Source organism: Tiliqua scincoides, chromosome 6, assembly GCF_035046505.1.
Source record: "Tiliqua scincoides isolate rTilSci1 chromosome 6, rTilSci1.hap2, whole genome shotgun sequence".
Lineage (NCBI taxonomy): Eukaryota > Metazoa > Chordata > Lepidosauria > Squamata > Scincidae > Tiliqua > Tiliqua scincoides.
In genome coordinates, this window is record NC_089826.1 from 71,119,871 (window position 1) to 71,134,428 (window position 14,558).

A 14,558-nucleotide genomic window follows, 5' to 3' on the forward strand; every position below is an offset into this window, starting at 1 on the left:
GGAATATATTAGCCATATGGTTTCAGAGTATTTTGGTCAAACATGTGTGCAATTAATTGTGAGCTCCTTCCACCTGCTGATTCCTGAGACTCGATTATGGTATGTGGTCTCCTATCCCAAGATGAGTCCCTTTGCTATATACTCTATTTTGAGTATTTAACTCTATTTAAAGTGGTTAAACCAAAATCAAAATTCATTAACCTTTAAATTAGTTTTCTTGGGATAACTGAATGTGCAAAGAAGCCCTTTGGTCAAATTGGTCACAGTTCCTAATTTTTCTACCCAAGTTCACCTCGTTCAAATCCATTCATCTTGGCAATAGGCTCTGAGCAGGAATAACATAACAATGAGGTGTGTTCATGGTGGTCTTCAATGCCTATGTAGACAAAATTTTCTGCTTCTGATCTTGTAACGTCCCAGACAATGGTCTGAGTGCAAATGATTCTACTACCTTGCTGAAACTAAGCAGGTCTACTGCTCAGTGTCTGAATGAGTACCTACCTTAGAAACTGACATACGCTGCCCTCAACTCCATTGTGGAAGCAGGGCAAGATAACAAATATGAGGGGGAAAATTATTGCTATCCAAAAAGTGATGATAGGCCTAGACAATTGCTGCAATCCTAAACATACTTTCCTGGGAACAAGTGTCATTGGATACAATGGGACTTACTTCTGAGGGAACCTAAATAGAATTTTGCGGTATGTGCAGTAATGACTGTTGTAAATTTTTCTCTCTTCCAGATACTATCCAGCTTGACCCTGTTAGGGTTGCCAAACAACAAGAATTGAAAGGTCCAACTAGAATATAATGCCCTTGGCTAACTGTCAAAAATGGTGGGTGGAAAGCCAGAAAAAAAATAAAATCTGGCCAAACTATTTGCACACTAGAGCAGTCATAGGGCATGCATGTGCACTAAAGAATCTTTGGTGGCAAGGAGGGCAAGAGAAGCAGCTTTCAATTATAAGCAGGACTATGTACATATGACACTAAAGAAAAAATTAAGATTCCCTGAAAGGAGAACACAAACTCCATACTGACTTCTCCTAACCTGTATAAATATTATAGTTCTGGGTAGAGCAAGGAACTGTGGAGACTACTAAAGCCCTGGACCTTACCACTGGACATGTTATTCAGCAAACCCTCTGGTTTCTGAGAGTTTCAGGCATTGCCCACACTCTTTCAAGCTTCCCCCCCCCCCAACCATAAGGACTAAGAAGTGAATGCTGTAAAACTCAACTTTAAGACTCTGATGGGAGCTTTCCTTCCAGAGCAAACAGATATTGAGGCGTAGGCTCAATCCAGATCAGGACCCTGTTTGTGATCTGGTCTGGGGCCCTGCACAGGTTCTATTTGCTTTTTGAAAAACATGAATGTGTGATTGAAAGCTGCAAAAGGCATATCATCAAATTTGACCCTTAGCTAATGCTGCATTGCAAAGCTCTTCTGCATTTCTCTGGAACTGTGGGGGATGTAGATAGATATATATCCCCAATAATTAAGATAAATCTGCAGTTGGAGAGCATATGCTCCAGGCACTTGCATGTGCAGAGATAATACAGGCTATAAATAGCCTATAATTATAGGCCATAGGCTCTTATGGCCCATAAGTCATAGGCCCTTTTCAACCTGTGGGTTTTCTCATCCTCTGCTTTGTGCTTATATGTGAATAATTCCTATTCATTTCATTACGTGACCAACTCTGTGTTGGTCACGTAAAAAAGCATAGCCTCAAATGCTAGTTTATTTTATTCTTTTAAAGTATATCATGTAGAGACAGAGAATGTATGCTAGTATAGTCCAGGACCAAATATGCTCTTGCTGGCAGAAAAGACTACTTTTTTAAAAATTGCTCTATCAAATTTCATGCAAAAAGTCTGAGGTAAGGGGGTCTGTAATACAGTACTTACATGAAATTTATCCTCTTTCCATACACATTTCCCATTACTATTAATGGAAATGTATGCATGCACATTGAGGAATGAAGAAATTAGACCTCTATAAATTAAAACCAACAAAAAGAGATGTAAGTACCTTCTCTCTCACACACACATTTTGAAAGTCATTTTGTTTTGCTATTTTATATGGCTGTGTGGCTTGCCACAAAGCCAATGTTTTATTTCAATGTTATTATAAAGAAGCTTATTATATTAAGTAATATTATTGCAGTGTTTTGTGGCCTGTTTAAAGGCTTTCAGTAGTGCAGTAAATGTAAAATACAGTAAACTTTGCATTGAGTGTGATTCTTCTCCTTTATGTGATATGCCGCAGGAGCACCAAAAGGTTTTTATTTTTTAAAGCAAGGTGTGCAATAGATGATGGGTGGGATTCAAACTGCTGTGTAGGAGCTTCTGTGTATACATGAGAGCTTCGGGGGGGGGGGAGTCTTCCAATGACCCCAAACATTATGGTCCCATAAGTCTGGAAACCCACTGCTGCAGCTTAAGGAGTTGGAAGATAACTGCAGGAACACTAGTGATTAACCAATTTCTTCCCAGTCCACAGGAATACACATTTGATCCCTGTTGCGTATACACAACATTGGGCAGAAATGGTTAAGCAGAAATGCTTTGACACATGTGCAGCAGCATCTATGTGCATGCTTCCCAATGTGTGCATTTAATATAAATGGAGCCTCAAAGTTGAGATCATAAGTTTAGATAACCTTGAGATGAACTGTTTTACATGTATTGTTATTTTTAGAAAATAGTCCTAACTCAATTTTTTTCTAAATTTAAATATATAAATATTTTCAAGAGTATTTTTCATGATAAAAGAGAATGGTAACGTATTTTGTACACTGAAAAGTGCTATAGAGCCAAGTAGCAGTAATGATTCTTCTGCAGGTCCTTAAAAAATATCCACTATATTTCTAAAATTACTGCTACACCCTACCTCAAAGGGCCACAATTACTACTGAAATATTTCTATTGAGCTAGATCGCTAGAAGCTGGCAAGCCAAAAAGACTTTGGGGTACAAGCTCCAAGCATTTTAAGATATCTTGGATGTGTCACCAGATTATGGGGTCAGGCACTGAGGTTACTGTTTCAAACAAAAAATTGCCAAGCCCCAATCCTAACCAACTTTCTAGCACCAATGTAGCCATGCCAATGGGGTGTGCACTGCATTCTAGGAGGGGGCACAGTCATGGAGGTTATTTGAAGAGAAGTGGATGTTTGTTCCCTTATCTTGGGGCTGCATTGCACTTGCGTTGGCACTGGAAAGTTGGTTTGGATTGGGCTGTTAGAAAGCTAGTATGCTGGGAGAAAACAAGGTTAGAAAACTTCTCTTTGACATCTAGGGCTCTTATGCAGATGGCTATTTTTTGTGAAGTGGCACAGTTCATACATAGGTTTACCCCCATAATGAAAACCAAGCCCCCTTTCAGCATAGTCTCACCATGGGAGAAAAATCTATGCCCGGTTATAGCTACAGCTTTAGAGAAAACTCAGCAAAAATTCTCAGTTGAAGGGTCAACCAATTCCCAAAACCCATTTTTGGTTTGCCCTCCATCCTCTCCCGGATATCCTCTCATTCCACAATCCTGTGCCAAACCAGCCCAAATTGATACTAATGGCAGAAGACAAAATACCAAAGCCTAAACATCACTATCTCCTTTATACAGTGGTTTATATCTAATCTCCATCAAGAAAATGATTGGGACTGCAGCCTACATTTTAAAATCTTTTTTAAGGATAAGAGGTCTTGCATCAATAAATATCAGCACATTTTTTTCACCAAAAAGTGAAGCTCTTGCTGTATTCTATCTATATACACATATAGTGTCTGCAGAAGAAATGGATCCTATATGCATACTGGGCAATGTTCTCAAAATGCACTTGGCCATAGGAATGCGGGACAGGTGCAAAGGTACTAACTGGAATGTCTGGTAGCAGGGTCATCACAGCCTTTTGGGCATCAGTGAACCACCAATCGGTGGTCTGACCTTATAACTCTTCTATCTAAACCATTTCATTGATACACTACTGAGGCAAGTTTATGACTTGAAATGTGAACTTTTTTTAGGTTAAGAACAAAGTATAAAAAGATATATATGTTTGCTTTATTTTCAAAATGTGCTATTTTAGGTATTTTGCTGTATTTCAGTTCTTTGTGTTTTTTGTAGTTACTGTTCCACTAAAAAGAACTTTGCTAGAAGGTAGTAAATAAAACATTGCTTAAAAACAAATCCTTGTCAGCCTTTTTAGAAATGTATTTTACTGGCTTCGGGAGTACTAAAAAGCTTGGGTCTTTTCATTCTGTTGATTCTTCAGGCAATCTTTCACACTGGACCCCTGATATATTCTTTGCAACTCCATAAGAACAGCCCTGCTGGATCAGGCCATAGGCCCATCTAGTCCAGCTTCCTGTATCTCACAGCGGCCCACCAAATGCCCCGGGGAGCACACCAGATAACAAGAGACCTCATCCTGGTGCCCTCCCCTACATCTGGCATACTGACTTAACCCATTCCTAAAATCAGGAGGTTGCGCATACATGTCTCATTTCAGCTCCATAATGTCTTGCACAATTAATCCATGTCCTCACATTGTGTGTTTCTTTATCCTCCACTCTACACCATTGCCTGCAACAGCCAGCAATTAGGAACATGGGCAATATTATGCATGTCAGAGAACAGAAACTGTAATAGATACTATAATATAAAAAGGGGGGAAAGACTGACCCTTGACTACATCACCAGCACATGCATCAGTCTGACCTCAGATTTATGTCCTGGATCTTACACTGTACCTGATCTTTAGGGTACCAAATTATATACAATAGATTTCTTCGAACTCTCAACATGGTGTGAAGCATACATGAAATACACTATTAAACTCTTATGTGTCAATCCAAGTTTAAAAAACCAAAACCTTTACTTTGAAAATTCACATATTACGAAGCTGCAAGATTTAGGACGTGTTAATTTTTAGACTAATTTATTTTCTTCTTCCGTATATGAATTTTATTTAAAATTTCATATCTCACCCTTCCACACCCACAAACCTGCTTACAACAATTGTAAGAACAATGTGTCATATCAATAGACCAAAATCTTAAAACCTCTGTATGAAAATACAAATAATTGAATGATGATGATGATAGCAATTACCAAATTAAGACATGATAAAAGCAGGCAGAGGCATTAAGCAGGCCAGTTGCAACAGATGGGTCTTAATCAGGCATTTTACAATATCAAGCATCTGGACCATTCAGGCCTACTGAGGGATGGAATACCACAACTTAGGCACGGCTATGGAAAGAGTACTGCCCCTTAGTCCCACTAATAGTGCTCACCAACAGTGGGACCGAAAGCAAGGCATCAGATGCAGAAGGGACTATACCTGTAGATATCAGTGGGAAGAGGCAGTCTGCCCTAAGTCGTTTAGCTCTAAAAGTAATTGCCAGCACCTTGAGCTAGAAACTAGCACAGATGGTAACACATAAGCATAGAGTAGTGAGGTCAGTTGGGCTCCAGAAAGGATCCAGGTTGCTTTATACTGAACCAGTTGAAGTTTCCAGACCATTTGAAAGGGTAGCCCCATACAGAGTTGTTGGCAACCTTCAGTCTCGAGAGACTATGGTATCGCGCTCTGAAAGGTGGTTTTGGAACAGCGTCTAGTGTGGCTGAAAAGGCCAATTCGGGAGTGAATTGTATCTCCCTGGCCATACAGAGTACTTACAGTAATCTCAACACAATGTAACTAGCCACCTGATCCTATCCCCCACCATGTGATAGCATAGAGTTGCATCAGTGGAGGTGCTCTGCATGCTGTGCTGCATCAGACCTGTGGAATCACACAAGGTTCCAAAGGATCAGGCAGCAGCATGGTAGACTATGGCTACCTTCTGTCTAATAAAAGAACAAGCTTCCTAGCTCTGTGGCTCCTGCTAGGATTTGCTACACTACACATTTATGCTGGGATACCAGTGACTACAATTTATTCCGCATTGTGTAGTAGATTTTTGTTCTGTTTTTCAAATTAAATCATTTGATAGCCATTTTAATGGAGTGCACACTCGCCTTTCTTGTGTAGCCTCTCTGTTTTCAGCTTTGTGGAGCCCATTTTGTTCTCATGCTGTTCCTTTTGCGGTTGGAACTGAAAACAAAATGAGAGGCTTTCATTGAAAGGGTTTCATTTAACAGGAATTGATGCTGCATTTAACTTTTTCAATTAAATCCACCTCCTGAAGAAAGCAAACTTCCGTGTTATTCTGCTGTCTCCTTGTAGCTAGTACACAGGCCAGGGAGAACAAGGAAATGTGCAGTGGTTGGCACTTAGTTGGTCTTAATCTAGTTCGTCAACATTTTGCCATTAGCTCTGGTCACATGTTTTGTGGGAAAAGAAACTGAGACTTATAATCTCTTTTTCAACAAAGGAAGGTGTGTTTTTAAAAAAAATAATTGTGGCTATTAAATTTGGTGGTTTGAACAAAAAAAAAAAGTTGAAGCCTCTTTGTAATAATGTTTTCAACCACTGCCCCCACAACCACCGTTTCCCACAACTGTTTACTGGGAAACTATTATTTCAATTTTGCGTTGACGTTTAAAATTCCAGCACTGCAAATGATACACACATACGTGGCAGGGAGGAAGGTGCTGAGGTGACTGTTTTGCTTTCTCTCTATTCCATGCCACTTAGTGATGATGATCTCCCACCCTGAGAGGAAGGCCAGAGAAGTAGGAAGGGGCAAGGCTACTGTAAAATGCCCTGCTTTGCCCCTCTAGCTCTGTGCATGTCCAGCTCTTTGCATAGTCTTCACAAGGCGAACAAATTTTGCAAGGTTTGCTAACTATAGTGGTTATTGCTACTCCTGGAAGCCCCATCACAGAGACGTGTGCAGGACCTGCAATACTCCAAGACTCAATGGAGAAGCAGAAAGACTCTATTTGCTTCCGCATTCTGCCTGCTACATGCAAAGAATATGATTGTACCACAGTATGTTAATCCATTTTTGGCAAGCCCAAAGGTGTACACATTTGGTCCCTGTTGCATATATGCAATGTTAGGCAGAAATGGCTTAATCTTCTGAAACAATGTCATGCACTAATCATAACTCTTCCACTTCACCATCCTGAAGTTCTAACTTGACAAGAAGCAAAGTACAGTCAATTCACATTAGCCCCGGGGTTAGGTTCCTGGAATACCCAGTGGATGCCGACTCAGCAGATACTGAATCATTTACCCTATGGCAGTGGTTCTCACACCTTTAGCACTTGGACCCACTTTTTAGAATGAGACTCTGTCAGGACCCACCGGAAGTGATGTCATGACCAGAAGTGACATCATCAAGCAGGAAAATTTTCAACAATCCTAGGCTGCAATCCTATCCACACTTACCCAGGAGTAGGGGCCATTGACTATCATTGTTAAAATATTATACATATTAGCCTGTTAAAAGCACAGGTCTGTAACACTTCCCCAAATGCAGTCACAGATCATAATAGCATCAAGTCTAATATATAAAAATAAAATAGTGAAATGAATGGGGACCCACCTGATATTGGCTCACGACCCACCTAGTGGGTCCTGACCCACAGTTTGAGAAACACTGCCCCATGGCAAAATGGGGCAAGGGAAAATCAAATTGTCACCCCTTTTTTGTAATGATGACTCCAACCTCAGAAAGTCTGATCCTGTACAGGGGAAGGGGTCGCTAACCTGGCCATATACCTTCAGGATGACCACCACAGATAGCTTCAGAATGGCAGTGGATAGCTGAGAACAGTCAGCAAATGGCACAAGGTAAGTAAAACTTCGGTTCCCATAGGGGGTGTCCAAAGTTTTTGGCATGAGGGCCACATCATCTCTCTGACACTGTGTTGGGGGCCAGGGAAAAAAGAATTAATTTACATTTAAAATTTGAATAAATTTACATAGATTTACATAAATTAATATATTAAAGATGAACTTATATGAATGAATGAAGATCTTGCAATAGCTCAAGGCCTATAAAAGGCCTTGCACAAAGCAAGGCTGGCCTTTCCTTTGCTGCCGCTACTGCATCACAGACATGAAACAACAAGCAGTGGAGGGAGCCCTCATCCCACAGCTCACGCGAGAGGTCAAACAGTTGCCCTCACGCTGAGAGCAGTTGCATCGGGCCAGTGTGGGCTCCAACAAATTCCAGAGGGCCTGAGACTGGGGACTCCCTGAGGGCCACACTGAGAGGCCTCAAGGGCTGCAAGTGGCCCCAGGGCCGAGGTTTGGGCACCTCTGCCATAGATAAATGAATTGGAGGCACCAGTGCGCAGTTATCAAGGATTTACTATACCATGTTGCAACTCAACACAATATGCTGGTGTTTTGCTGCACATCAGGACTTAACCAGTGCAAGTTTAACTTCTGCCACAAACTCATTTGGTCTTAGGCCTCAGCCTCAGCTCCCCAGCTGCAATATGGGGATGATGATACTCAACTTGCAGGGTTGTTATAAGGACAACATCAAGCTAATACTGTACATGTGAAGTACTTTGAACCCTTGAAAAAAATGCTATTAGTGCTGCTGCCTGGATTATTATTTTTTCAAGGCTCTTCCATGTCACATGTATATGTTACACATATATTTAAGATCTGTACAAAATGTAATGTGAGAAATATCAATCTCTCACATATATCCCAAAGAGAAATCCCATTAGAAGTGGGGCTTGATGCTGCCTAGAAATCAGATAGCAGTGTTTTCACATCACATGTGCACATGCTTTCCAAACACATCTTCCAGAAAGGCATCAAGCAGCTTCAGTAGAATGCAGTTTATTAAATCCTGAAGATTCATTACCCTGCACATGCCTGATCTCATCTGATCTCGGAAGCTAAGCAGGGTCAGGCCTGGTTAGTACTTGGAAGGGAGACCGCCTGGGAATACCGGGTGCTGTAGGCTTATACCATAGTCTTTCGAGACGGAAGTTACCAGCCAACCAACCAACCATAATAATACAAGTAAGCTATAACAAGGTAAATAGGTTTTTATGCCAACTCAACTTCTATTTTCATGGATATGTACTCTGTTTCACATAAAACCACTAGTATAGACACTCTATTGTAACCCTACATGAAAAATGAAGAAAAATGAGAATGTCTTCAGAGAGAGTGGGAAAGGGGATTTTCCTTAAGCAATATTAGGGGTTTTCCAGCAGTTTATGCCCTCAACTTTTGATTCAATTAATCTCTAAATACATCATAGTTTTGTAAATTGTTACCGTGGTGATGAAAATGAGCAAAATGAAAGAAGTGTAATGGAGTAGAAAGGTTTAGAGGATTTATTTATTTATTTAGCATATGGCATATAATACATGGACGTATATATCAGTTAGACTGGATGAAATGTCAGTCCAGATCATCCAGCCATTCAAGGACAGAGTTACTTTCATTGAAAAAGTCAGACCATGGGCCAGTATATGCCCTCAGTTTGTAGCCAGACACAAGCAACAACCCTGGTCAAAGTATTTGAGACTGCACTCACAGCCCAATTCTATGCATGTCTACTCAGAAGTAAATCCCTTTATGGTAAATGGGTCTTACTCCCAGGAAGTATGGCTAGGATTAGGCTCTCAGTCTCCTCATCAGAGCAGATTACAGAATATTTTCTATAAAAGTTGTATACAAAATTATATAAATCTATGCCAAAAGTTGGTCCTTGTGCTTCTGGAGCTAATGAATTGCTCTATTTTGGTATTTACCACCTTTTTCTTACTACTTTTCAGTATTCACTGTACTTTTTTAGTCAGTTACTTTGTTGCAACAATATCTCCTGAAAAACTTTATTCATTCATATTTCCCTCAGTGAAGGGCTGAATGGAGCTTGAAATATGTTGGACTTGTTGATGTTTATGGTTACATCTTCCTTATTGCTGTACTTTGATTTCACTTTATGTGGAAGCTTCAACCTTATTTGATGTCCAACTTCATGTACTGGAAATTATCCTCTTGGTTCCATTTGGACCTAATCCTGAGGCATTATAAGAATATTTCTGTACTGTTTTTTCAACAAAAGGTAGCTCATAAAGCAGTTTGCATAGCTAATATTAATCACTCCCTGTTCACAAAGGGCTCACAATTGGGGGGAGTTTCAAACTCCCTGGGAGTTTGAAAACCGCAGCTCTAGTGTGTAGATGTATTGTTTTGTTGTGTGATTTTAATTCTTTTATTCTCTGTATGATTGTTCTGGTTTTTTAATGGTTGTTTTTATTTTAATGTGAGTGAGCTTTTTTTAGGTTAAGGACTCATAACCATAGCAAATAAAATTTGTGCTAAGCTACAGAAGATATCACATATGAGGCAGTTGCTACAACATCAATTTGTGGTTGTTTACTTATGTTTAGCCTTTAAAATTCCCAGCGACTCTAAATAGGGGGGGTCCACGGATTTGTCAAAAGTCAATCAATACAGATAGAGACCTCATGCATATGGGTCACAGATAGAAAACTCCAGTCATGTAGTTCCACTCTACTGCCTCCCCAATACATTGTAATCCTGCCTTGCTCTCTAAACTTTATGGTACATGATCAAAAGGGAAACTCTAGTCTACAGCTCAAGAACTGCACATGTATTTTCTGAGATTTGGTTACTTTAATTCATTTCCTCCTTTGGTCCCTTCTGAAATTTGCATAATTGCACAACAGCCAAGAATAGAAATGCTTAGCTCATATTCCTGCATGTGCATGCATGCAGACACACATGGCCTTTGTTGAATGAAATGGGACATTTGATCAAAAATACCAATGATATTTTGCTGCTTACTTGGTGTTGAGATAGGGTTGGATCCAGTCACTGCAGAGCCCTGGATCCATTCCTAAGTTGATGCCTCTACGCCAGGGACATATAATGGTGTCTCATCATCTCAGTTACCAGAGCGAAGTGGTGCTCCTTCAAAAATTATGGGAGTACAAGAAGCCATACAACTATTTCCTCTTCCCCCCTAGTCTTTTGGGGCTTCAATAAGGGAATGGATAGAGTGGATAGAGAGATGCTCTTCTCCCTCTCACATAACACCAGAACCAGGGGACATCCACTAAAATTGAGTGTTGGAAGAGTTAGGATAGACAAAAGAAATACTTTACTCAGCATGTAGTTAGTCTGTGGAACTCCTTGCCACAAGACATGGAGATGGCATCGGGCCTAGATGCCTTTAAAAGGGGATTGGACAAATTTCTGGAGGAAAAGTCCATCACAGGTTACAAGCCATGCTGTGTATGTGCAACCTCCTGATTTTAGATTACCTCAGAATGCCAGATGAAAGTGATGGCACCAGGATGCAGGTCTCTTGTCTTGTGTGCTCCCTGAGGCATTTGGTGGTCCCCTGTGAGATACAGGAAGCAGGACTAGATGGGCCTTTGGCCTGATCCAGCTGGGCTGTTCTTATGTGCTTTTGGGCACAATCCTAACCAGGTCTACTCAGTCCTATTTTGTTCAATGGGGCTTACTCTCAGGAAAGTGTGGATAGGATTGCAGCCTTTGTTAATCATGCCTCCTCACTTCTCTCTCTCTCTCATAAGAACATAAGAAGAGCCCCACTGGATCAGGCCATAGACCCATCTAGTCCAGCTTCCTGTATCTCACAGCGGCCCACCAAATGCCCCAGGGAGCACACCAGATAACAAGAGATCTCATTCTGGTGCCCTCCCTTGCATCTGGCATTCTGACATAACCCATTTCTAAAATCAGGAGGTTGCACATACACATCATGGCTTGTACCCCATAATGGATTTTTCCTCCAGAAACTTGTCCAATCCCCTTTTAAAGGCGTCTAGGCTAGACGCCATCACCACATCCTATGGCAAGGAGTTCCACAGACCGACCACACGCTAAGTAAATAAATATTTTCTTTTGTCTGTCCTAACCCGCCCAACACTCAATTTTAGTGGATGTCCCCTGGTTCTGGTATTATGTGAGAGTGTAAAGAGCATCTCCCTATCCACTCTGTCCATCCCCTGCATAATTTTGTATGTCTCAATCATGTCCCCCCTCAGGCGTCTCTTTTCTAGGCTGAAGAGGCCCAAACGCCATAGCCTTTCCTAATAAGGAAGGTGCCCCAGCCCAGTAATCATCTTAGTCGCTCTCTTTTGCACCTTTTCCATTTCCACTATGTCTTTTTTGAGATGTGGCGACCAGAACTGGACACAATACTCCAGGTGTGGCCTTACCATAGATTTGTACAACGGCATTATAATACTAGCCGTTTTGTTCTCAATACCCTTCCTAATGATCCCAAGCATAAAATTGGCCTTCTTCACTGCCGCCGCATATTGGGTCGACACTTTCATCGACCTGTCCACCACCACCCCAAGATCTCTCTCCTGATCTGTCACAGACAGCTCAGAACCCATCAGCCTATATCTAAAGTTTTGATTTTTTGCCCCAGTGTGCATGACTTTACACTTACTGACATTGAAGCGCATCTGCCATTTTGCTGCCCATTCTGCCAGTCTGGAGAGATCCTTCTGGAGCTCCTCACAATCACTTCTGGTCTTCACCACTTGGAAAAGTTTGGTGTCGTCTGCAAACTTAGCCACTTCACTGCTCAACCCTGTCTCCAGGTCATTTATGAAGAGGTTGAAAAGCACCGGTCCCAGGACAGATCCTTGGGGCACACCGCTTTTCACCTCTCTCCATTGTGAAAATTGCCCATTGACACCCACTCTCTGCTTCCTGGCCTCCAACCAGTTCTCAATCCACGAGAGGACCTGTCCTCTAATTCCCTGACTGTGGAGTTTTTTCAGTAGCCTTTGGTGAGGGACCGTGTCAAACGCCTTCTGAAAGTCCAGATATATAATGTCCACGGGTTCTCCTGCATCCACATGCCTGTTGACCTTTTCAAAGAATTCTATAAGGTTTGTGAGGCAAGACTTACCCTTACAGAAGCCATGCTGACTCTCCCTCAGCAAGGCCTGTTCGTCTATGTGTTTTGAGATCCTCTCTTTGATGAGGCATTCCACCATCTTACCCGGTATGGATGTTAGGCTGACCGGCCTATAGTTTCCCAGGTCCCCCCTCTTTCCCTTTTTAAAAATAGGCGTGACATTTGCTATCCTCCAATCTTCTGGCACCATGGCCGTTTTGAGGGACAAGTTGCATACCTTAGTCAAGAGGTCTGCAACTTCATTCTTCAATTCCTTAATAACTCTTGGGTGGATGCCATCAGGGCCCGGTGACTTATTGATCTTTAATTTATCAATGAGGTCTGAAACATTTTCTCTTTTAACCTCTATCTGACTTAACTCCTCAGTCAGGTGGGGCCGTTCGGGCAGCGGTATCTGCCCGAGGTCTTCTGCAGTGAAGACAGATGCAAAGAACTCATTTAATTTCTCTGCCATCTCTAAGTCTCCTTTTATCTCCCCTTTCCCTCCCTCACCATCGAGAGGGCCAACCGCTTCTCTCTCTCTCTCTCTCTCTCTCTCTCTCTCTCTCCCCTCTTGTGCAACATTCTTTCTAAACCTGCTGCTAGACCTGGGTGTCCTAGACCAAAGGAGGAAATTATATTCACATAATTATTATTTGACAAATTGTTCAAAAGCAGCCTGTCAAACATACCTCTCCCATCTCAGTTGTATTCTCCTGTGGATTTCCAACTAATCTTGGGAGGGAATTTTCTACAAAAGAACAATCTTTTTTTGTATGCTGAGGAATTTAAAGGGAGGTGTCCAAGATGAGATTTTGCTCAAACTGGGAGTGACCTTTGGCTAGGTGTGGATCCATTCCCATATTTATAGTGCCACAGCAGAATTAGTATGTTCAACTAGTTTACCATGAATTAAAAGGAGAAGGAGGAAGGTACCAATTCCAGATTTAGAGTGGTGGAAAATGCAGTCATTTACTGTGTAGATATACTCATGGCAAGGGAATCTCAGCAAAATGTTTGGGAATAACCAGAATGATTACACTACAGTCAAGAAACAACTGAACCACAAGCGTTGCCCTTCCATTAGGCAAGGTGATTGCATCAGTAACAGATTGCGGAGGGGGACGGCGCAGAGGGTGTCTGTGGTGAGCTTCACCCTGATTCTGCTTGCCATGACAGCCTCCCTCCAACCTGCCACAGATGCACCTGCATTGATCTGCCCAGCTACTGTATTTTGAAGAGGCAGTGTCTGGACAAGGCAATATCAGAGGAAGCAGACCAGCAATAGTGTGTAGCAAAGGGTGTGGGGCATGTGTGCAAAAAAGCCATTACAGCAGTCTAAATGAGAAGCAACCTGTGGTGGACAACCATAGTAGATCTTATTTGCCCAGAGACACTGCTAGTGCACAAACCAAAGCTGAGTAAACGCAACCCAGGCCATGGCCAACACCTGGGCATCCAAGACTAAGGCTGGAGCCAGCGTACTCCCAAGCTGTGAACTTGCTCTTTCAAAGGAAGTACATGGACATGGCTGATAATCCAGAACCTGGATCACACATTTCTTCACCAAAAGAACCTCACATTTCAACAGTTTTAGTTCAACTTGTTCACCCTTATTCAGTCTCTTACTGTGGATTAACTGGTAAGAAAATTTTGCTACAATTGACTTGCTAGCAGTATGAATGCAACCTGGATAGCATGCACCAGTGCATTACCA

General features: G+C 41.7%; 1 pseudogene; it reads left to right on the plus strand.

Moving 5' to 3' along the window:
• Positions 1-8,765: 8,765 nt before the first annotated feature.
• Positions 8,766-8,884, plus strand: LOC136656337 (5S ribosomal RNA; annotated as a pseudogene).
• The last annotated feature ends 5,674 nt before the right edge of the window (positions 8,885-14,558 follow it).